We start from the raw sequence: 23,359 nt of genomic DNA, 5'->3' as shown, positions 1-23,359 counted from the left end.
GGGATTACAGGTGTGAGCCACCATGCTTGTCCTGCTTTGACTTTTTAAATTTCAAAATGTGTTATGGAGAGAACTGACTTAGAATCCTATTGTATACCCAAGACTGCAAGGAAACTGTTTGAACTTACAAAGAAAGGCACCTGTTATAAAGCCTTTGGGAAGATGTATTTCATGCAGTAATGCATGATTCACTAAGAGTCCCTATCCTTTAAGCAGGTCCCAAGACCCTCTACACTGTTAGTCTAATTGGAGGATGCGTGTGTGTGCGTGTGTGTGTGTATTAAATATACTACAACTGTATTTCCATTAAAAAGGATAACGTAATCCAGGTTAGCTTTTTTGCCTGTTAATTCACGTTAGTGAAATTTTGTTGTCCATTGTGGTAGCAGTTATTTCTTAACATTCCATGTGGATATTACACAATTAAGAGAGGCTGGTTGCACAAGCAGACTTGCACAGAACTTCCTACCCTCATGTTTATCTCCACGAAGAAGCTGCCAAAGGTTGGAACTAAGATCACCAAGCCCTTCTTACTTGTCTTCATGCTAAACATTCTTCATGATATTCTGGCCAATTTGTGTTTGTAGGTGTCCAGAAAAGAGCGATATACTTACAACAACTCTCTACTGAAAGTATAGCAGTCCCCTCCTTACCTGAGGTTTCACTTTTTCTGTGCTTTTAGTTACCTGTGGTCAACTACAGTCTAAAAATATTAAATGGACAATTCCAGAAATAAATAGTTTATAGGTTTACAGTCATGCACTGTTCTGAGAAGCATGGTGGAATCCCGTATCCCCAGGACGTAAATCATTCCATTATCAAGCATCTCCACGCGTATACACGACCTACCCATGAGTCACCTAGCAGTCACCCTCAGTTATCAGATGGAGTATTGCAGTCTCACAGCTCACAGTGCTTGTGGTCAAGGAACCCTTATTTGACGTACTAAGGGCCCCAAAGTGCAAGGGTAGTGCTGTCAATGTGGCTATGCCAAAGAGAAGCTGTAAAGCGCTTCCTTAAGTGAAAAGGTGAAAGTTCCCGATTTCATAAGGTAAGAAAAAAAACACATGCTGAGGTTGCTAAGATCTACCGTAAGAAAGAGTCTATCTGTGAGATTGTGAAGAGGCTGTTACTATAATTGTTTTATTATTAGTTATTTTTGTTACTCTGTGTGCCTGATTTATAAAGCAAGCTTTATGATAGGTATGTATATATAAGAAAAAGCAGAGTATAGAGGGTGCAGTACCGGCTGTGGTTTCAGGCACCCACTGAGGGTCTTGAAACGTATCTCCTCAGGATAAGGGGGACTACTGAATCGAGAAGAGAGCTATCCTTCTGGTACTGAAGGAAAGGAAAAAGAATGCGGTATACTTCGGTTCGAGGCTGGGGATGCCTGGTTGTTAGTGACTATCATCTTCTGAGCAAGTTCTTTTTGCTGAAAGGCAATTTCTTAAATGCGAGCATAAGGAAGAGGAAAACTTTGAAAAGAGAAAGAATGAACCTAAGCATAATTTTCTTCTTTATCGGAAACTTAACTTTGTTTCAAAATAAGTCTTTCATTGCTTCCAGCTCGACTCTGCTTCCACTGAACACAGAACTCAGTCACCAGGGTTTAACCAGGAACTAGTGCTGTATTCCAGGAGATGTATTTACTAAATGAAAATCTTGAATGTTTTTAGATTGGTTTATGAATTCTGGACTGTTTAATCAATTTAAATGAAGACTTTTCAAAAAATGTGTTTACGTTGGCATGTTAGTCATTTACTTCAGAATTCTGAGTACATTCAGGAGGCTGTGGTTCTGTAGAGGACTTGCCACAGTTTCTAGCACACTGTACGTGTTTAATAGACATTATGCTACTGTTGCTTTTGTTAGCTACCATAACTGTGAAGGAGAGAATTTAGGACAGTAAAAGGAAAGTCAGTAATCATAGGAACGCACCACTCTGTCAAGGTGTGCTTAAGACATTAAAATTCCTTTGAATATCCACACAAACTATAAAATCTGAGAAATAATTGTTTGTCTTTGTTTTACCATTAGGCTTTTTGATAGCTGTATCCTGTCACCCTGTTCAACATTTGCTCATATCGTGTGGAATTCAAATCCTGCTAGATCTTTTGCGGAGTTTCCAGTTCTGCTGTGTGTATACAGTGACTGCTGAGTTCAGTATGGGTTGCTAGGGAGAGTTGATTTCCAGGCCAGATACTTTTGGGTTCAAGTGACTGCTCCCTTATGTATTAGCTCCATGTGACCCTAAGACATTTAGTGTCCTGTGAACCTTTCTGAGAATTGTTCTGAGTTTTCCTGACAGAGTCACCAGCTTCAAGAAAAACACAGCAGTTGAATGGGTAGGTCACCTGAATGAAGCCTGCCCACTTGGGTAGCCCCTGACAATACCTCTACTGTCATAAGTTACATAAGACAGTAAGTATTGATCCTAAAGGTGGTCCTGAATTACCAAGGAAGATACACTCCTGTCTGCTAAGCCAGTGACCATGATATGCATTTAAAATGCATTTCCTTCCAGCTGGGCTTGGTGACTCAATTCTATGATCCCAACGACTCAGGAGGCTGAGAGGGGAGTTCAAGAGCAGGCCTGGGCAACATAGGAGCCTGAGGCCAGGAGTTCAAGAGCAGCCTGGGCAACATAGTGAGACTCCATCTCTAACGGGGCATGATGGCCATGTGCTTGTAGTCCCAACTACTTGGGAGGCTGAGGCAGGAGAATCACTTTAACACAAGAGTTTGAGGCTGCAGTAAGCTGTGATTGTGCCACTGCACCCCAGCTAGGGTGACAGAGTGATACCCCTATCTGTAAAACATAATAAATAAATAAATAAATAGCATTTCCTTCCAAATGCGTGGGATAAAAAGGTTTGGTGCTTTGAAGTATGAACTTTAATAGGAAAATAATCTACTGTGGAGCAGTTCGTTCTGTGAAGATGGTGGATACATGAAGCATTACTGTTACCACTTCTCAGTTCTCTGTTGCACAGTTGCAATAACTGCTAGTAGTACTAATACTACTGGTACTAGTTCTAGTAATGAAGCTAACATTTGTTGAGCTTATATTGTTTGCTAGAAAATGTAAGTCTTTTATTTTTTCTTAGTCCCAAAGAATATTGTACAAGATGAATACCATTAATAATTTTCCAGAGGGGCAAATAGGCTTAGAGAAGAGTTTCTGGGCCAAAATAATACACATCCAAAGCAGTGGAGCTGGAATTTGAAGCGAAAGGTCCTGATGCCCAGAACCCATCATCCTTTTACCTGTTTCACCAAGCATTTCAGCAGAAACCTGGCATTTGTACCTTGTTGGCCATTACTGGCAAGTCTTCTCATTTTGTATCTATGTGCATTCTTCATTCATCCTTTTGAAAGAGATCTTGGCTTTAGATAAGATTCTTATGTAACTAAAGAATGATTTGTCCTTTCTTTTGTCTTCGATCAACCAATACATGATGAAAAGAATATCTTAATGAAGGGGAGAGCTACATCATTGCAGAGTGAAATACAGGTGATTCCCATCTTTGTGAGTATTGTCCATGGCATATTTAAAAGCTTAGGTCAGCTACTCTTTACTTTCCAGCAGGATTCTTTGCTGTCTTCTCAGAGTGTGATGAAATAGTCAATTCTTTTAACATTAGCTTCAACAAAGCAACATTGGAGAAATAAGTCTATCATTAAGGCCTTCTGTAACCCACCATTGTTAACCATCTTGGATTTTCTGTGTAATATTAGCACATATCAACAATTTTTAATGTAAAATTCTGCATGTGTAATTATAAAATCAGAATCTATCATTTTTGTTGAAGACACGTGTTTGAAACTCAGCTTCTTGAATGCTTATGGCATGCAGTTTGCTTTGCTATGAACTGATGAAGGGAATTACTAGAAAAAGAGAGAAAGTACAGAGTTTTCCAGATTCCTTTCCTGGAAGATAGGGAATGGATCGTGGAGAAATGGAAGTGTGTTATAAAGCCCTTATAACACCCACCGGAAAATAATCGCTATTAGACAATCTGATGGAATGAGGAAAGTTTTGGGTAGAATGAAGTCAACTAAGTTCTAACTCTGTTTTCCTGTGTGATCTTGAGAAAATCTATGTGTTGAAATACTCATGTTAGTCTCCTATTTTCGTTAGATATATTTTATAAACATTTTTTTGGGCCACTGAGAAAGACCCTTTGTAACAGAAGGTTAAAAGTTAATTTTAGGTCTTTGGTCTATGAACAATTAAAATTTCCCAGGAAGCTTAATCAGACATTAATGTAACACCCAGTCAGTCCCCTGAACCTGCTGTGAGTTTCGCCATTACTCCTTATTGATTAGACCATATTCTTTTTGCTGCTAATAAATTATTTATGGAGGATCCCTTGAGCATATTCAGGCATTCTGAAGGAAGAAGATAAAAACCCCTTCCTCTGTATAGCTCAGGCCGGGGGTTTGGTGGCTGCTGTGACTGATGGTGAAGGCTGCGTCCCCTGGATCCCTGTTGTCTCAACTGTCCCGCAGCTTTACGGAGTCTTGAGTTACTGAGAGAAGATACAAAAGGGATTAGATCGTGTCTAGCAAACTTGGCACACTTGAGCATTTAGAAAATATTTTCCACATGATTTGTCTGTAGAGAGCAGTACAAAGACATTTAGGTACTGTACAAAGTATTTAAACTCTTTTTAAAAATAAATTGTTGGCCAGGCACGGTGGCTCACGCCTGTCATCCCAGCACTTTGGGAGGCCGAGGCGGGCTGATCACGAGGTCGGGAGATCAAGACCATCCTGGCTAACACAGTGAAACCCCGTCTCTACTAAAATACAGAAAACTAGCCGGGCGAGGTGGCGGCGCCTGTAGTCCCAGCTACTCGGGAGGCTGAGGCAGGAGAATGGCGTGAACCCGGGAGGCGGAGCTTGCAGTGACCTGAGATCCGGCCACTGCACTCCAGCCTGGGCGACAGAGTGAGACTCCGTCTCAAAAAAACAACAACAAAAAAAGAAAGATAAATACAGTTTTAAAATACTTTATAGGAAGAGGTGAACTGACCAAAATGCAGTCAGGTTTGGTGTTTTTTGTTTTTTTTTTTTTTTTGCGGAGGGGGGGAACTTTATTTATTTTTAATCCTAGAAGCTTAGTATTATGAAAACAGTTGTTTTAATGCACATATCTTTCATAAGTAGCGAGCGAATAGATATGAAGAGAATGTATTGTTCTCATAGTGCTGCACTCGGGGTGGAGTGAGGGTGGGACAGAGGAGGACTGTGTGCAACATCAGTGCTGTGTGTAAATTTAGTCCCTTGGCCCTATTCACAGAATGAGGAAAATGAGTAAGACATACATATTATATTTTTATTCAGCTGGATTTAGTTATCTTAAGGAATATCTTTTATAGTTAAAGGTATTTTACATTTTAACAGAAATAAGAAAAAAAAAGTATGTGTTTATGTGTGTAATGGGGTTGACATACAAAGCCTAAATGAGATTTCTTCTAAAATTCAGGGCAATAATCTCTGAGAGGAATTTGGAGATTTCCTTTTCTTTAAATGTGCTGCCAAACCAAAGAGCCATTCCAAAATTCAATAGAATTCTATACAAAATGTAATGGAAATACCTTCTTAAATGACTTTAAAATGAAAAAAAAAAAAAATCAGCTAAGCCTATAACCCACCACTTCCACCTGGGGACTTGCAGAGAAATACCTGTGCATTCTTAGAACTTGTTTCACTCTGCAGGTTGGAGGAAAAAAATCGATCATGATCTAAGGCTGTGGTTGCTGAACTGGGCTATTAGTTGTGCACCATCTACTTTTACCATCTTTTGATCTGGCCACTATATTTAGATTGTTATGGTATCCAATGGGGAGAAAAACAATGTAAACTTTTACAATTGGGAAACCAAGTGATACTTTAAAAAACTTAATGAACCTTGAAAATTGCCACTCACCATGTGAGAGTGAAAATGCCACATCAGGTGGGTAGCAAAGAAAATGGTCTTGATGCTTCCTGAATTCTGACAGTATTTCTTTGGCAGATACTCATGTATCTTTTACTGAGAGTCTGCTTTGTGCAAATATCCTTATAGTGTCCTTATATGCACTTTGGGGAGATATATAAAGGAGAAATTCATATTAAGATTAAAACATGGGCCGGGCGCGGTGGCTCGAGCCTGTAATTCCAGCACTTTGGGAGGCCGAGACGGGTGGATCACAAGGTCGGGAGATCGAGACCATCCTGGCTAACACGGGGAAACCCCGTCTCTACTAAATATGCAAAAAACTAGCCAGGCGAGGTGGCGGGCGCCTGTAGTCCCAGCTACTCAGGAGGCTGAGGCAGGAGAATGGCGTAAACCCGGGAGGCGGAGCTTGCAGTGAGCCGAGATCCTGCCACTGCACTCCAGCCTGGGCGACAGAGCAAGACTCCGTCTCAAAAAAAAAAAAAAAAAGATTAAAACATGTTAATCCCGTGGACTCAGGGGAGGAGAAATGGGGAGTGACCGCTAATAGGTCCAGAGTTTCCTTACGGAGTGATGAAATATTCTGGAATTACATAGTGGTGGTGAGTGTACAATTTTGCAAATATATGAGAAACAACTGAATTGTATACTTTAAAAGCATGGATATTACAGCACATGACATATATCAATTAAAAAAACCCAAATCCAAAATTTCAGTATATGCATGATCAGAAAAACAACAGCCCAGTGGCCTAGCTTGTAGTCCTTGTACCTGTTGTAAGACTTCCGTTTCTTGTACTTTGCCCACTGTTCCCTCAAGGATCTTCCACAGTGACTTATTTCATAGAGGTAAAAACTTTCCATGAACTCCCATTGCTTTTAGTTAGGTCTGTGCATACCGTCGGGCAGACTGTGCTCTGCGGAAGTCTAAGAAATGTCTTTCTCATCTTGCTTTTTCAGATGAATTCAGACTCATTACCTGACATTTAGGACTGTCTGCATCTTAGTTCCACCCTAGCATTCATCAGCTTCATTCATTTATATGCCCATTCATTCACTTACTCATTCATTCATTTTATTTGTATGTTCATTGGTTCCTATGTTGGTTCATTCATTCATTTACTCACTCAATCATTCATTCAACTGTATTCCTTATCTTAAAGTTGCCTACTGGTTGTTACGTTCTCCCTGCCCAGTCTGCAGAGCCTGTGCTGTACATTGTCTCAACCTTCTTCCCACCTTCTTCTTCCAACTCCTGGATATATTCTCAAGGCCCTGCTTCTATCCTGCATTATTTTTGCGCCGTTCTTTTGCCATTGCAGAGTTAGTCATTTTTTTCTTTAAGTGCCCAATACATAACAAAAGAAGGTTCCGTCTCAGATGGGGCAGCTTTATTCAGGACTGTCTCCGGGCTCCTCCACGAGGTGTCTGAGGTGTCTGCCTTTCAGCTTCAAAATCTGTCCATGACGGACCTCTGCTTTTGGAATTGGGGCTGGGTAGCCAACTAAAAATGGGAGAGCTACTCTGTACCTGGATAGCTCATTTTTATGTTATTGTAGGATGATAACCACAAATCAAGGCACAGCTACCTATGTATTCGAGCTGGCCTGAAAGCTTTAAATTCTGCAGAAGGTGTTATATATGCTATTGACTCCAATCTGTTGGTGCTAAGTTGAAATGCTGGTTTGGAAACATGTGCAATTCATGGTGTACTTGAAGATTTCAGGACATGAATGACAAACAGTACCAATAACTCTCTGATCTAACAGTGAGAAGTTACCAGCAGGCACTGCCAGATTTGAGAATACTCAGCTTTTCTCACATTGTTTTCTTTCTTACTTTGCAGAATTGCATAAAGGATGATTTTGGAAAGCCTTACACTTGATATACATTATATAATCCTAGAGGCCTTTAAAAAACACAGAAAACTTACTTGAATGCTTGAAAGGTAATGGGCCAGATTAGAGTTTGAACTAGATGACCCTTAGCAGTTCCTTCTACTTGTATGATCTTATACGCTTCTCTTTTATTTAAAATTTCGTTTTGGTTTGTATATGAAAATAATTTTAGCTGTATATGTCTTCTCTGTTCATATATAATATGTATACATTATACATATATAATACATATACATTGTATATCTACACGTGTATGTGTGTGCCTGAGACAATTGCCAAACTCATTTTAATTATGAAACTTTAAGGTGATTGATACTGGGATCACTTTTGCCTCTGCATCTTAAGCAAATTTACGTTCTTTGCCTAATGACTTCTCTATTTGCTAGCATGGACTTGTCTTGAGATGACTCAAGGAATGTTACTGGAAGTGATAATTGTGTGGAATAATTTGACACATGTCCCTAAGATGGCTTACTTTTGACCCTGTGTAATTTTAGAACATACTTAAGCTGTGCGCATTGGGATAGCTTCCAAAAGTTTAAATTTTTAGGATTTAATTAGGTCATACAATATTAATTAATAAAACACTTTTTGAATTGCCTTTTGTGTTCTCAGGTAATGGGTCTGATGCTCTATGTGGAAGGATGAATGAGACCAAAGTTCCTACTGTAAGCCATTTAGAGGAGTAGTGAGACCCATTAAAAAAGGTGTGAAACAAAAGCTTTCAGGTAGATGACTGAATCATTGTAGCTCTTTAGTATATTATGACAGGAAAAAGAGCCAGTTTTTGAATTTTTATGAGCATGTTATGGTTTAAAATAATGTGATTTTCTTGAACTGTAATATTGATGTAATTCTAAGTGAGAGAAGCTGTTTTGCATTTCCAGCTCTTACTGCCTACTTCAGCACTAACCAAGGTACCAAACAGCAGCCCCTGCAGCATATATGCTAAGTTTTTTTTTTTTTTTTAGCTTGACTGGGAACATTTTCTTGGGAGTGTAATTTTTAGGTTGGTGTGATGTGCAAACAAGCACCCTTTAAAAGTAGCTATTATTTAGCATTTAAGTGGAAATTAAAAATGGGTCATTAAAAGGTGGGGGAAGAAAATGTGGTCCATGGATTTCAGTTGCATGTAGGTGTAGATGCAAATGGAAGGCTGCGTGGTTACTGAACCCTCTGAAAGTCAGAGGGTTCCATGTCTCCTGTTCAGAGATGCTGCTTATATTTAAATAATATCATGGCCATTGGGGAATAAACCAGTGGTTCTGAACTTCTTTTGATTCACAGATTCTTTGGCGAAACTGTGCACATATATGTACAGATAAAAAATTTGCATATTATCTCAATGGATTCGTGGGTTCTGAAGCATATTAGTGGACCTGCTATGAGCATATAAATAGTATGTGTTAATTTATGTTATGAAAATCGTAGGTATATAATTTAAATTTTGTGTATAAAATTTATAAATTATCTAGATTACGAATTGTCTGTGTGATCTAGCTGAACTGAATACATAAGTGTTTATTATAAGGCATTTAATAAACATGTATAAATGCCTTATATAAAAAGCTGCATTTTAAATTATGTTTAAGTGGAGCTTAGGTTGAAGTATACTTTTGGAGTACTATTTCTAAAAGAGAATATTTCCAAGTAAAGGCTGTTCCTCCTGAAATGTCAGTCATATGCCGCTTCTAGAAGAAAAGGTGGGAAAATAAAAACATTTTCTTAATGTAATACAGCAGGCGACAAAGTGAGCTGACGTGCTTATGAAGCTAGGTGTAGGAGATATGATATATAAAGGAAAATTAAAATGTCATCTTCTCTGAAGGTTCACTAGTCATTTCCCCGGGCTGTCTTTAGCCTGTGCATGGAAATAGGTTCTTCTGGTCCAAATATAATGCCCTTTTAATGAGTTGACCATAACAAGAATACGTTTCTTTTGAAGTGCTTTTAGCGTAAATATGGCAATGGTTTAATATGGAGTTTTAAAATGAAATGTTAGGGTATAATTTTAATTATATAAATAATAGCTACAGCAGTGTCATTTGCTGGCTCAGCTGTGGCGATTATAAAATAGTGAAATGTTTTCAAGCTTTTTTCTTTAATAGTAGTTGAGTTCATTGAGCGTGTTCATTCAGCTTGCTCACACATGTGCTCTCCCTCTTTCTCCTTCTTTTTATAAAATAATATAAAAGCTGAAATGTCCTTAAGAAGATGTTTCTCCTGGTGCCCTTTAATAAAGCCACACCCTCCTTCCATTAGTACCAGCCAGTCGTGATGACATGGATCCGGGAGGCAGTTGCTGGTGAGGCAAGTGGTTGTGACAGGCCCCTTTGGCCCCTTCTTTTCATGTAAATTCTCGACTAAGGAAAACTACATTGAAAACTGAAGGAACAATGAGATATCATCATTAGACAATAAGTTTAACAACACTCAGGTCTTTAGAAGTATTTATTTACTTTGTCAGGTTTTTCATTTAGTAAAGTATGGAGATTTGTTATGGGAAACATTCTCATCCTTTCCCTACTTGGTGGGAATTGGACCAACAGATGTTTTCAGTAACTCCAAGAGCCTGGGAATGGGATCTGATGATATGTAAGATCAGCATGTGTAAACTTAGCATGTCTGCTGCAGGGGCTGCTGTTTGGTACCTTGGTTAGTGCTGAAGTAGGCAGTAAGAGCTGGAAATTCAAAACAGCTCCTGTCACTTAGAATTACATCAATATTACAGTTCAAGAAAATCACATTATTTAAAACTATAACATGCTCATAAAAAGTTCTACTTTTCCCTCAGTCATGCCATGGGTTGATTTAAATGACAAGCTTTGGGAAAGTTATCTTTTCTGCATTAAATCAAATGTTCAGTTGTTCGAACTTGAGTTTTGAGAGTTCTTTATATATTCTAGGTACTATACTAGATACTATTCAATTCTTTTGGATGTATACCCATAAATGGGATTACTGGATAATATGGTAATTATTTTTAGTTTTTTTTTTTTTTTTTTTTAAGAAATGCCATACTGTTTTTTTGTAGTTCTTATGGCACCTTTATATCTCCACCAACAGTACCCAAGGGGTTCAGTGTCTCTGCATCCTTACCACCATTTCTTCCTTTCTGTTTGTTTGATAGGAGCCATCCTAGTGAATGTGAAGTGGCAACCTCATTATGGTTTCAACATGCATTTCCCTAATGACTAATGATGGTGAACATCATTTCATGTGATTGTTGGCAATTTGTAATTCTTCTTTGGGGAAATATCTGTTTGAGTCCTTTCCCCATTTTAAAAATTGGCTTTTTCCTTTTTTGTTGTTGAGTTGTGGAGTTTTCCATATATTCTGGATATTATACCCTGACCAGATAAATGATTTGCCAGTATTTTCTCCCATTTTGTGGATTGCTTTTTCACAGTGTTGATTGTATTCTTTGATACACGGAAGTTATAAGTTTGGTGCAGCCCACTTTATCTGCTTTTACGTTTGTTGCCTGTGTTTTGTATCATACCTGAGTAATCATTGCCCAAGCCAATGCCATGAAGCCTTCCTTTATGTTTCTCCTGAGAGTTTTATCGTTTTAGGTCTTTTGTTTAGATGTTTTAATTTTTGTATACGGTATAAGGGAAGCGTCCAACTTCATTCTTTTGCATGTAGATATCCAGTTTTAACAACACCGCTTGTTAAAAAGACTGTGTCCTTTCCTCCATTGAATGGTCTTAGGACTCTTGTTAAAAATTATTTGACCATATAGTTTTCTAATCCATGTACATGGATTGTTTTTTCATAACCCAATTAATTTTTTAAAACATAAATTCAGAACCTGGAATTTAATCTGGGGGAATGTAATCTTGTTTGTTTAGGCCTGTCTTCTAATCTGATGAGTTTCTTGTAAAGCTTTTTAAACTATATAAATTTAATATATACACTATGTCTCCCAATTTTATGTCATCTCTAAATGTGGTAGGCATACCTTTCCTGATCTCAGCCAAGTTGCTGATGGGCATGTTCAGTAGGATTGTCCCAACTCCAGGACTTAATAACAACCCGTTAGAGATAGTGCTAAAAATTGAATTTCAACATTCATTTTTCAGTCTATACTCTTTGGGTATGTTGGAAATGTAACTGATATCATGTCCCTGTGGTTCTTCATTGCGCTCGGAAGGACATGAAGAATTTCTCATTTAAACATTATAGTCTTTTTCTGACCTTCAGCCTTACAACCATATAAAAAAAGGGAAAATATTTAGTTTCATATAAAGTGTTTTAATGAAAATGTTCTGTCTTTAATTGGTCATTGTCTTCACATGTGTTCATCATTGTTTAATAACCAGTTCTAGACTTCTGGGGAAATTTATGTTAGACTTAATCATTATCCTTGCATAAATCATTAAATTGTAGTTCAAACTTACCTTTTTAAAGAAATAATTTGCGTAGTCAGGAAGGGAATATTTCAATAGATAAAAAACAATCAGTAAGAGTTATAGCTGAAATTTATGTTCTGTCTCTCAAAGTGCTTAGCACAGGGTTGGGAATATATGATACATCTCAGGTCATTTTGGGTTGACTCTGAAATAACAGAAGTATATATTCTTTCATGCAGGGAAAAGAAAGAGAGATCAGACTGTTACTGTGTCTATGTAGAAAGGGAAGACATAAGAAACTCCATTTTCACCTGTACCCTGAACAGTTGCTTTGCCCTGAGATGCTGTTAATTAATGTAACTTTGCCCCAGCCTTGAGCTCACAAAAACATGTGTCGTATGGAATCAAGGTTTAAGGGACCTAGTGCTGTGCAGGATGTGACTTGTTAACAAAATGTTTACAAGCAGTATGCTTGGTAAAAGTCATCGCCATTCTCCATTCTCAATAAACCAGGGGCACAGTGCACTGCCGAAAGCCGCAGGGACCTCTGCCCTGGAAAGTCGGGTATTGTCCAAGGTTTCTCCCCATGTGATAGTCTGAAATATGGCCTCATGGGATGGGAAACACCTGACTGTCCCGCAGCCCAACACCCGTGAAGGGTGTGCTGAGGAGGATTAGTAAATGAGGAAAGCCTCTTGCAGCTGAGACAGAGGAAGGCCACTGTCTCCTGCCTGCCCCTGGGAACTGAATGTCTCGGTATAAAACCCAATTGCACATTTGTTCAGTTCTGAGATAGGAGAAAAACCACCCTATGGCGGGAGGCGAGACATGTTGGCAGCAGTGCTGCTCTGTTATTCTTCACTCCACTGAGATGGTTGGTGGAGAGAAGCAGAAATCTGGCCTATGTGCACATCCAGGCATAGTACTTTCCCTTGAACTTATTTGTGACACAGATTCCTTTGCTCGCATGTTTTCTTGCTGACCTTCTCCCCACTATCACCCTGCTGCTCTCCTGACGCGTTCCTCTTGCTGAGATAGTGAAAATAGTAATTAATAAATACTGAGGGAACTCAGAGACCGGTGGCGGTGCAGGTCCTCCGGATGCTGAGTGCCGGTCCCCTGGGCCCACTGTTCTTTCTCTGTACTGTGTCTCTGTGTCTTATTTCTTTTCTCAGTCTCTCGTCCCACCTGACGAGAAATACCCACAGGTGTGGAGGGGCTGGCCCCCCCTTCACTTGCATTGTTATTCTCATAGTAGAGCAGCCATGGTCAGCCTTATGAATAAGAACCTAAGGTCCTTGTAAGTGAAAGTGCAGGCACTCAAAGTCCTGTCTTTGACTCAGTGTTTCACCCTTATTCCTTCTTACTGATTGACTGATTGGATGTTTACACGATTCATTCATTCATTCATTTAGCAAACATTTCCTGAGCCACCATCATGTACATAGTGTTTTGTTATAATAATCTGGAATTAAACACGCTAAGACCTTTGATCTCATACAATAGAGGGAAATGGGGCAATGAAGGCAAACCCCTATGATACTAATCATGATAAAATAAACATCATTTTAAAGATAAAATATATGTGTGTTGAGAATGCAAAGGAAGACATAAGTAATTATGACTGTGAGGACTGGAAATGTCTTCATGGGAAAAGTAGAACATGTGCTGATTTTAAATTTCAGTGGCAGCCAAGTGGAGGGAATGAGGAAGCCACACAAGGAAGGTTCCTGAGCCCATGGAAAGGACTTTATCTGCTTCTAGTCCTTGGAGCATAGAGTGTGTGTAGTGTGCAGGACTAGCAGTGTTAAGATGAGGTTTGATTATGGGGTTTCTTCAGTGCTCTAGTATGAAGGTTAGACCTTATTCTCTGTTAAGTAAAGAGCTGTTTAAAGTTTCCAAGCAGGAGAATGAAATGATTATGATGATTTAGAAAGATAATTCTTGTTAATGGCATGAAATATAGATTAGAGAGTCAAGACTGAAAGGAGGGAGCCCAGCTCTCAAGCCAGTGTGATAGTTCAGGCAGGAGAAATGGAAAAATGCAAAACTGGTCTCTTACAAAAAGGTCAGAACTCTCTGGAGTGCAGTGAGTGGTGTGTATCTGCTGCTTTTCATCCAAACAGCATTTCCTTTTTGTGATTAGGGAGACATTAAAATTCTTTGTTATATAACGAGAATAAAATTGGATTTTGAAAACAAAATGCCCTGTTTTACTTACGGTTTCTAGCATCTTTTGCATAATAAATACGGGTTGTAATTTTCTTTCACTGATGCAGTTTTTAATTTTAAAAGGGTAGTCACTCTGTAAGAATCAGCACTTTTTAGCATAAATGGTCTTCCTGTGGGAGGCAGTCAATCTGACCTACCTGTATTTTAATGTAAATATTTTGGTTTTCAGGAGACGTAAAATGGATTCAGTGCTTGTAAGTGGGAGCTCAATTAAGAAAATACTCATAACACTGTTTATAACACTGAAAATATGGAGGCCTGGGAACTTCATGAAAAGTTGGACAAGCCTAAATGTTTTTAGTGATAATTTTGTCTACATATTAAACATTAAAGCTTTCATCCTAAATTGTAGCCTCTCAAGGTGAAGAGTTCCCTCCATTTATGATGCGATGAATTCTATGATGATAGAAAAATTGAACGTATAAGTTTTTCTCCTGATGACTTGCTGTGGTCATCTGGCTCTGGGGAACCTGTTTTCTGAGGATATTCTTTCCAATATTCTACTTGCAACTCATTCTGAAATTATGGAATCAGTATTTATAGTTTCCTCTTCTCTCTGCCTTTAAATAGAAGTAGACATAGCTACAGTTATATATTTGACTTGCCAGAATTTTCAGTTTTCAAAATACCTGCTCTAAAGGGCATGGTAAGGAAGTATTTTTTGCTGTGGGATCATGATTGTTTCTATGCACAAATTTAGTGCGTACACTCTTTGCTTGACTAGCTAACAAGTACTATGGGGGTATGTCCGTTTTTCAGTCTTTAAAATAAAGACAAAGAAATGTGTTCAGAACTTTCTCAACTTGATGGGGAAATGATTCATGTTACGTGAACAGATGAGTCCTCTCCATGGCAGCCTCTTTCATGTAACCTCTAGTGAGTCCCTGGACACATTTTACTTTCCTTATGTGTACAAGCTCTTTATTCAGGTTTGATTAAACAGCAGAACAATAGCTGTGGACTGTCTTGGTTCCCTTTGGGCTACTTTGGGTAGTGAACGTGCAGCAAAGATGCCGGGAGTCGAAAGGAAACGGTGCTGAATGTCGAAAAGTCAGTCCCTCAAAGATAGTTTCACCAAATAAGAAAATAGAAACTCTCACAAAAAAGCTGAGGTCAACCATGCTCTGCTCTATCCTTAATTTCCACATTTTTTTTTTTTTTACTTTTACCGTATTTGATGAATAAATTTCCTTTTACCTTATATAATGTTTAGGTGTAAATCTTTCATATTTGTAAAGGTGTGAAGTCAACAATTACCTATTAAAGCTTTCATGACCCCAAAATTGAACTATTCAGAAATACAAGTGCATGAAGATATTATTTTTAAAGGCTTAGTTTTGTTAGAGCAGTTTTAGTTTCATAACAAAATTGAGAGATTTTGACAGCACAAAGATTTCCCACCATCCCCTGCCTGCACATTGTCTTCCATCTTGCATGGTTTTTGAAGGATCGCAATGAACAAGAATGGGATCAGCAGTGGGGCGGGTCACACACTTGTAATCCCAGCACATTGGGAGACCGAGGGGCGCAGATCGCTGGAGCCCTGGAGCTCGAGGCTAGCCTGAGCAGTGTGGCAAAACCCCGAAAAATACAAAAAAATCAGCAGGGTGTGGTGGCGTGCGCCTGTAGTTCCAGCTACTTGGGAGGCTGAGGTAGGAGGATCACCTGAGCCAGGGAAGGTTGAGGCTGCAGTGAGCTGTGATCGCAGCATTGCACTCCAGCCTGGGCAGCAGAGTGAGACCCCATCTCAAAACAAAACAAATCAAAATAAAACCAAGAAAACACAACACACAACACACAACACACACACACAACCACACACACACACACACACACACACACACACACACACACACACACACAATGGAGCTCAGTAATCCGGATACCCCTTTCGCCCCCTAAAGGGAGAAAAAGAGTATCTCAGCTGTGCTGAGTTTCTGTTGTGGCGAATATGGAATGGGCTTTCAAGTCAGACTGCCCGGGCTCGAGGGCCAGCCCCACTGATCACTAGCTGTACCGTGTAGAACGACTGTTGCACTCTCTCTAAATCCCAATTTGTTCATCTATAAAGTGGGGATTAATAATATTTACCTTGCAGGCTTTTATAATAAAAATTAAATGAGATTTCTATGTAAAGCACTTACCAATGTGCCTAGTCCATAGAAAGCACTCAGTAAATGGTATGTGCTACTGTTCATTCTTTCCACAAATACATACTGGTTAACTTACCCTGTTCCAGACACTTTTCAGCATGCTGGACTATATAGTGAATAGTTCCTCCCCTCAGAAATATATTCTAGAGGTAGGAGACAACAATCACCCTAATAAAGGAGCAAATTACGTTGTATGCTAGAAATTGGTAAGAGCTATGAAATAAAACTGAGCATCATGATAGAGATTGGGAGGAGGAGTGCGGGAATTGGGGCAACTTGCAATTTTACCTAGGAAGTCACATTAGGCCTCATGGCAAAGACAACATTTAAACAGTGACTTGGAGGTATTTGTTATTGTTACTACCAAATAGGACTTTGTTCTACCAAATAGGACTTTGCTTTATGCCTGCATTTCTACCCTTACTGCATGTTGTAAAACTTGACAATAATAATAAATGTATACTTAATACTAATAATTAAAATATTAATACTAGAATAATCTATGTTTACACTCATTTTAGCTATATAATCTCATCTCCTTTTCACATTTCTTTTTTTTTTTTTTTTTTTGAGACAGGGTCTTGCTCTGTTGCCCAGGCTAGAATGCACTGGTGCGATCTTGGCTCACTGCAGCCCCCGCCTCCCAGGTTCAAGTGATTCTCCTGCCTCAGCTACCTGAGTAGCTGAGATTAGAGGCACGCACTATCACGCCCAGCTATTTTTTGCATTTTTAGTAGAGATGGGGTTTCGCCATGTTGGCCAGGCTGGTCTTGAACTCCTGACTTCAGGTGATCCGCCCACTTCAGCCCCCAGAAGTGCTGGGAGTACAGGCGTGAGTCACCACACCCAGCCTCCTTTCCATATTTCACTCAATTCCACTGCACTGAGTTTAGGGATTAGACCAGTAAGGAAATTAGTTCTTTTTGTTTACAGACAACAGAAATTGAAGAAAACAAACTAGAAATTAGCTCCTTAAAAAGAAAATGTAAAGCAAAATACAAAATTCTTCTACAGATTCAGGATTTCTCAACTATCTTGTCTACTTTATCCAACTTTCCAATGCAGTATCATCACACTGAAACGCCAGTATTTCTGAAAATACTAGGGCTCCCCTTTGTTGAAGTTATTGACAAAAAAAGCTCCCGCCTTTTCTGTGAATGAGAAACATTGAGGTGTTTGTGCAGTCTGTGGTTTGATGCTGTCGTTGACTCAGGGTGGCATGGGAACTGGTGCCCTGTTACCTCTTACAATAACCAAGCATCCTCAGAGAACAGGAAAAGCTGCCCTTTCAGAGTTCTAGATGGCATTAATCTGTATTTCTCTCTTCTAATCATAAGCAAATGATATTTTCCTTTTCAGAGCTAGCATCACCTTTTGGTACTTTTTGCGCTTTACCTTCCTGTGTAGATCCATTGGAATCCACTCTCTAGGGTTTATCTGTGCATCCAAAGCAGTGGTTACTAACCCTGTTAGATTCAATCTAACCCTATTAGATTCAGTGCTGCGTCTTTGTAAGATGTTTTGGAATATCCCCTTTATTTCTGAAATGAAATGTATTAATAATATAACCACCTCTGCACATAAATGTAAGTATTAATATAGTGTTACAATTTTAATGTAAAGAAAAGAGAAAGCTTTCCGTGCATTTTATTATGTAAATGCTTACTTGTTGACTATTCCTTGAGATAAAATGATGTCATCAGGTATTTGGACCTACTTGCAATGAATATATTTGGATTAAAGAGGAGCAAAACAACATTCAACTGAGTATTGGCAAAACCTTTTCTTTCTGTTTGAAGCTTTGAAATAAGGACTAAATAAGTATACACGTAAACATACATAGAGTCCTACAAATGTAACATCTATGTATGTAGATTGATACCTGGGCATTGTGTTGGTAATTTAAATGCCATGAATTGTTGACATGATTTTTCATAATGATGAACAACTGTTAGTACAATTGCAAACAACACAAAGTATAATTCCTCTTCAATTTACATTTAAGGGTGTTGCATTCCTTGATAATTCAGTGACTATTAAACAGTGCAAGAAACACTGGTGTCTGGAAGTAAAATACAGTTAGGCTCTGTATTCAAAGAATTAATAGGATTTTCTCACCTACCAGCAAATCTGGTGGAACATTTGAAAGACTTGCAGGATACTGGGTAATTATTTGTTATCCAAGACTGTCCTGTCTAGGAGGCCTGGCTATAGTGTGCCACATGCCATTGTGACGATTAAAAATACTGAAAATGGCCCCTAGTACCCCCACTGAGAACCACTGATCTAAAGCTCCTTTGCAGTGCTCATGCCCAGATGGGGATCCCGTCCAAGCTGCAGTGCTGTGGCGCTCCATGATTTAGCTTGGCACGGCTCTGCGCCATGTATAAGTAATGCTTCTTAGTGCTCTGGAATTATTCTGCTTGAAGCACTTTCCAGAGGGCTGGCTGGTAGCTTCTGGGGATACTGAAATGCTGTTCCGATGGTTTCTAACCCCCCAGTCTCTTCCTTCCAATAAATCTTACAGATTCCTCAAAGGTTGTTGTGTATAAAATGGATACAGTGGATAGGTAGTTGCCACTCCTTTTTACTGCTCCTCTAATTACAGATTATGTTTTGGTGGTGGTGTTATTTTGTTGATGGGCTGATTGCTTGATTGGCTGTTTTCCTTTCTGTCATCATCTAAGGTTCATAGCCCTATTATTTGTTTGTTATTCAGGATCCCTGTCACCACTCCTGATCCTGATCACATCACTATTGTTTTTGCCATTGCCATGCTTTGTTTTACTCTTCTTAGCTTTCCCAAAGTGTCTTTTATTATACGTTACCACTCCATCAAAGTATGTCTTTTCTTAAAGCTCACAAATCATGGTCTTCAGCTGAACTTTAAAAATTGTTCTATACTTAGTAGATTACTTTAAAAATATTAAATAGGTAAAAAAAATTAAATTTTATTTGTTTATTCCTCTTTGGTCTCTCTATATCAAAGTGAAGAGGTATCTGAGAGACCCAGTTTCTAGAAATCTCAAATTTTTTTGTCATAGAAACTTGTCATACATAGTATGGTTACCCCATTTACCACATAGCTACAGTGGGATTTTGTCATAGAAACTTGTCATACATAGTATGGTTACCCCGTTTACCACATAGCTACAGTGGGATTTTGTCTGAGGAATTTGAATTTGGCGTAACAGGCAACAAAGAGCCAGTGCATATTCTTCAGATAAAATTAAAATGATGAGAGTTATGTTCTACTGACTTAAATAGTATTCATTATGCAGGGGTTTTTGAAGAGCGTTTGATGCAGATTCTACTGAAGTACTAAAGGAAGATTATTCAAAATTTTAAATATGCTGCCGTCAACATCTTTACCAACTGTAGTAAAGTTCCATAACCACGGAGACATCATAAATCCATAAGGGAAATTCCAGATTTTGTTTTAGCAGATCACTCTATTACAGTGTCATGGGTGGCCTGGGGTGAGGCCTGTCCAGGTCTCTGTGTGTGATCATCAGATACAGTCTCAACCAAGATATATTCTAGCTGAAGACATCACACCCGGTTGTTTTCTGTCTTAAATTATGCTGCTTGTGTCCCTCTCCAGCCTTATGTCATCTGCCTTTTATTGTAATTACTCTTTTACTCATTCATTTACCTCATTAGGTTGGAAAAACCGAGGGATAGTCTTATGCATTTTTTTGCACTTACATTGCCTGGCTCAGTGTTTTGCACTTAATAGGTGATGGATACATGTTAGGAAATGGGCTCTATTCAAACTTCACCTTATTTGTTGACAGCATCTTTGGATTTTATGCAATTTAATTACCTTCAAAGACTTAGTGATTTGATTGATAAAACCTTTAAAAAACCTCATAGAACTGTAGTCTTTATTGCTGGAAGTAACTTTTCATTTTTTCTTTCTATTTATTTATTTATTTATGCATTCACTCATTCATTCATTTGGAACTTTTTAAATAGTCGCTTTGACCAACTCCACGTTTTACAGACGGGAAACTAAGTGACTTGCCTTAAATCCACAGCCAATTAGTGACAATATTGAGACTAGAACACAGGCTAAAGGTACTTTTTAAAGAGACTGTTTATCACTTATTAAAACTGTTGCTTTTGCAATAATAGTGATAGGATAATTTATCATTAATTCAACACTTACTGACTTTGTTATACACAAAATATGGTTTAAGCATTGGCAGTGAGGTAAATACAAAGACAACATTTTTTTTTGTGGAAAGAACCTTAAATGGAGAGATTTTAAAATAAAGAAAATGTGGTATATTCGTAGATACAGTGACAAGGATGACAGAAATGACCTGTAGGAGGTGCTGACAGGAAGAAAGGCTGATGGTAGCAGATGCAGAACTAGTCCCATCTTTTGGTGCTAGGGCTGCCATTTCGTTGATAGTTTCTTTGTAAAACTGCGCATTTCTCAGGGAAAACAAAACAAAACAAAACAAGAAAAATGGACAGTGTGCATCCCTTTGTAGTGTCTTAATCAGGTATTTTGGACTTAGCATACTACCTTATGTAAAACAATACAAGCATGTAATACAATTTTAATAGCTTCAATTTTATTAGGGACAAAAATATAAAGATGCAACCCAAGGTCTGCCACCATTAGGAAAGTCAATGCAGAATGATTTGTGTATTTTGTTTGTTTGTTTGTTTTGGAGATGGATTCTCACTCTGTTGCCCAGGCTGGAGTGCAGTGGCGTGATCTCAGCTCACTGCAACCTCCGCCTCCCAGGTTCAAGGAGTTCTCCTGCCTCAGTCTCCTGACTAGCTGGGATTACAGGCGCAGGCCACGTTGCCCAGCTAATTTTTGTATTTGTAGTAGAGATGGAGTGTCACCATGTTGGTCAGGATGGTCTCGATCTCTTGACCTCATGATCTTCCTGCCTCGGCCTCCCAGAGTACTGGCATTACAGGTGTGAGCCACCATGCAGTGCCAATGCAGAATGATGTAGGCTGTTGCATCAGATGGCTCTTGTGTTTAGATTATCAACTACTTGCACCTTGAAGTTCTCTTTAATTTTGGATTGCTTTGAACATACTTAGCTCCAGTTATCTGAAAGGTGTTCTGGTACTTCAAAATTTCATTTTCTGTGATTTTGAACTTTTTTGTAATTGTTATTCAATTTTCAGTGAGAGAACAGGGTAAAAGAGGATAATTCGTTGTGAAGGACAGTCTGTTATCTCCTCTTAATTTTTCTCTTTAACCGCACTCCACTGGGTGTTATAGAGATAGTGTTTCATGGAAATCAAAGCAAAACCAAAAAACTCAAAGTATGTTTTCCCTTAACAGAAACTTCCTATGAAGAAGTTCTGTGATCCATAGATTTAAAATGGGCCTCTTTTGGGAGCCATGCGATTTGCCTGAAGTTAATAATGGCTGTACCTGTTCCTGTGTTTTTCAGTGCAGATGTGAACTTAGTCCTGGAGAGCAGGGGCATGTTTGTTTGGTGTCCTTGGTTAGGACATCTGCTGAGTCTGGCCCGGTCACCATACACAATGCCGTCTTATATTTGGTTACTGAGCAATCCAGAGTTCAATGAAAGGGTTCAGCTAAGAGTTAAATGAAACGTGTCCTTTAGTCAAGTATGTGATTTGGTCTTTAATTAGTTGGTGCACTTTTGAAAATTACTCGGCAACTAGGGATATTTCATTAACATGTAATAGGATTAATATTTAGTGACTCATTTTTGAAATACATGACAGATGTTTGGAGTCTTGGTAATCTGTCATATGGTAGCAAGCAGTAGTTTTCAGAATTCTTAGTTTTGTCATATAGGAATACACCTTCATAAGGGTGTGTGACTCCGTGTGTTTGAGAAACAGCACTCACTTTGTTGCTTAGGCTGGAGTGCGGTGGTGCGACCTTGGCTCTTGGCACACTGCAGCCTCAAACACCTGGGCTCAGGTGATCCTCCTGCCTCCGCCTTCCGAATAGCTGGGACTGCAAGTGTTCATCACCATTCCTGGCTAATTTTTTAAATTTTTCGTAGAACTGGGATCCTGCCATGTTGCTCAGGCTGGTCTTGAACTCCTGGTCTCAAGAGATCCTCAAGAGATCCCAAAGTGCCGGGATTACAGGCAGGAGCTACCATTCCTAGCCGTACATTCTTTTTTTTTTTTTTTTTTTGAGACGGAGTCTTGCTCTGTCGCCCAGGCTGGAGTGCAGTGGCCGGTTCTCAGCTCACTGCAAGCTCCGCCTCCTGGGTTCACGCCATTCTCCTGCCTCAGCCTCCCGAGTAGCTGGGACTACAGGCGCCGCCACCTCGCCCGGCTAGTTTTTTGTATTTTAGTAGAGACGGGGTTTCACCATGTTAGCCAGGATGGTCTCGATCTCCTGACCTCGTGATCCGCCCGTCTCGGCCTCCCAAAGTGCTGGGATTACAGGCTTGAGCCACCGCGCCCGGCCCTGGCCGTACATTCTTTATAAGTGTGTCTACTTATCTCAAAAGACTATTAGAAGTTCTTTTTTTTTAAGATTAGTCTTCACATTCATTCTGCAAGGGATGTATATTTTGAGATTTTGGAGAATGAGAGTTTTCCTTTAAAACCGAACTATTTTGAATACCGCTGCAGGTCTTTGGAGGTGGAACATGGTATCATCAAAGAGGATGTAGGTGTGGTACTAAGTGAAGCTTCATTCTGAACGTGGAAAGTGTAATTACCTTGTGATGTTTTATTTGATGAGAACTCCGTAGTAATCTCTTTGCTGGATTGTGATGCTGGTGTCACGGGGGGGGGGGGGGG

The 23,359-nt window shown here is 39.1% G+C and overlaps 1 protein-coding gene across 2 annotated transcripts in view; it reads left to right on the top strand.

Moving 5' to 3' along the window:
* The window catches only part of SMYD3 (SET and MYND domain containing 3), a 594,032-nt gene that overhangs the window by 209,951 nt on the left and 360,722 nt on the right, over window positions 1-23,359 (top strand). The gene's annotated exons all lie outside the window — the stretch shown is intronic.

Source organism: Rhinopithecus bieti, unplaced genomic scaffold (assembly GCF_001698545.2).
Source record: "Rhinopithecus bieti isolate Rb0 unplaced genomic scaffold, ASM169854v2 scaffold_5132, whole genome shotgun sequence".
Taxonomy (NCBI): domain Eukaryota; kingdom Metazoa; phylum Chordata; class Mammalia; order Primates; family Cercopithecidae; genus Rhinopithecus; species Rhinopithecus bieti.
This window is presented reverse-complemented; position numbering and strand designations above follow the sequence as displayed.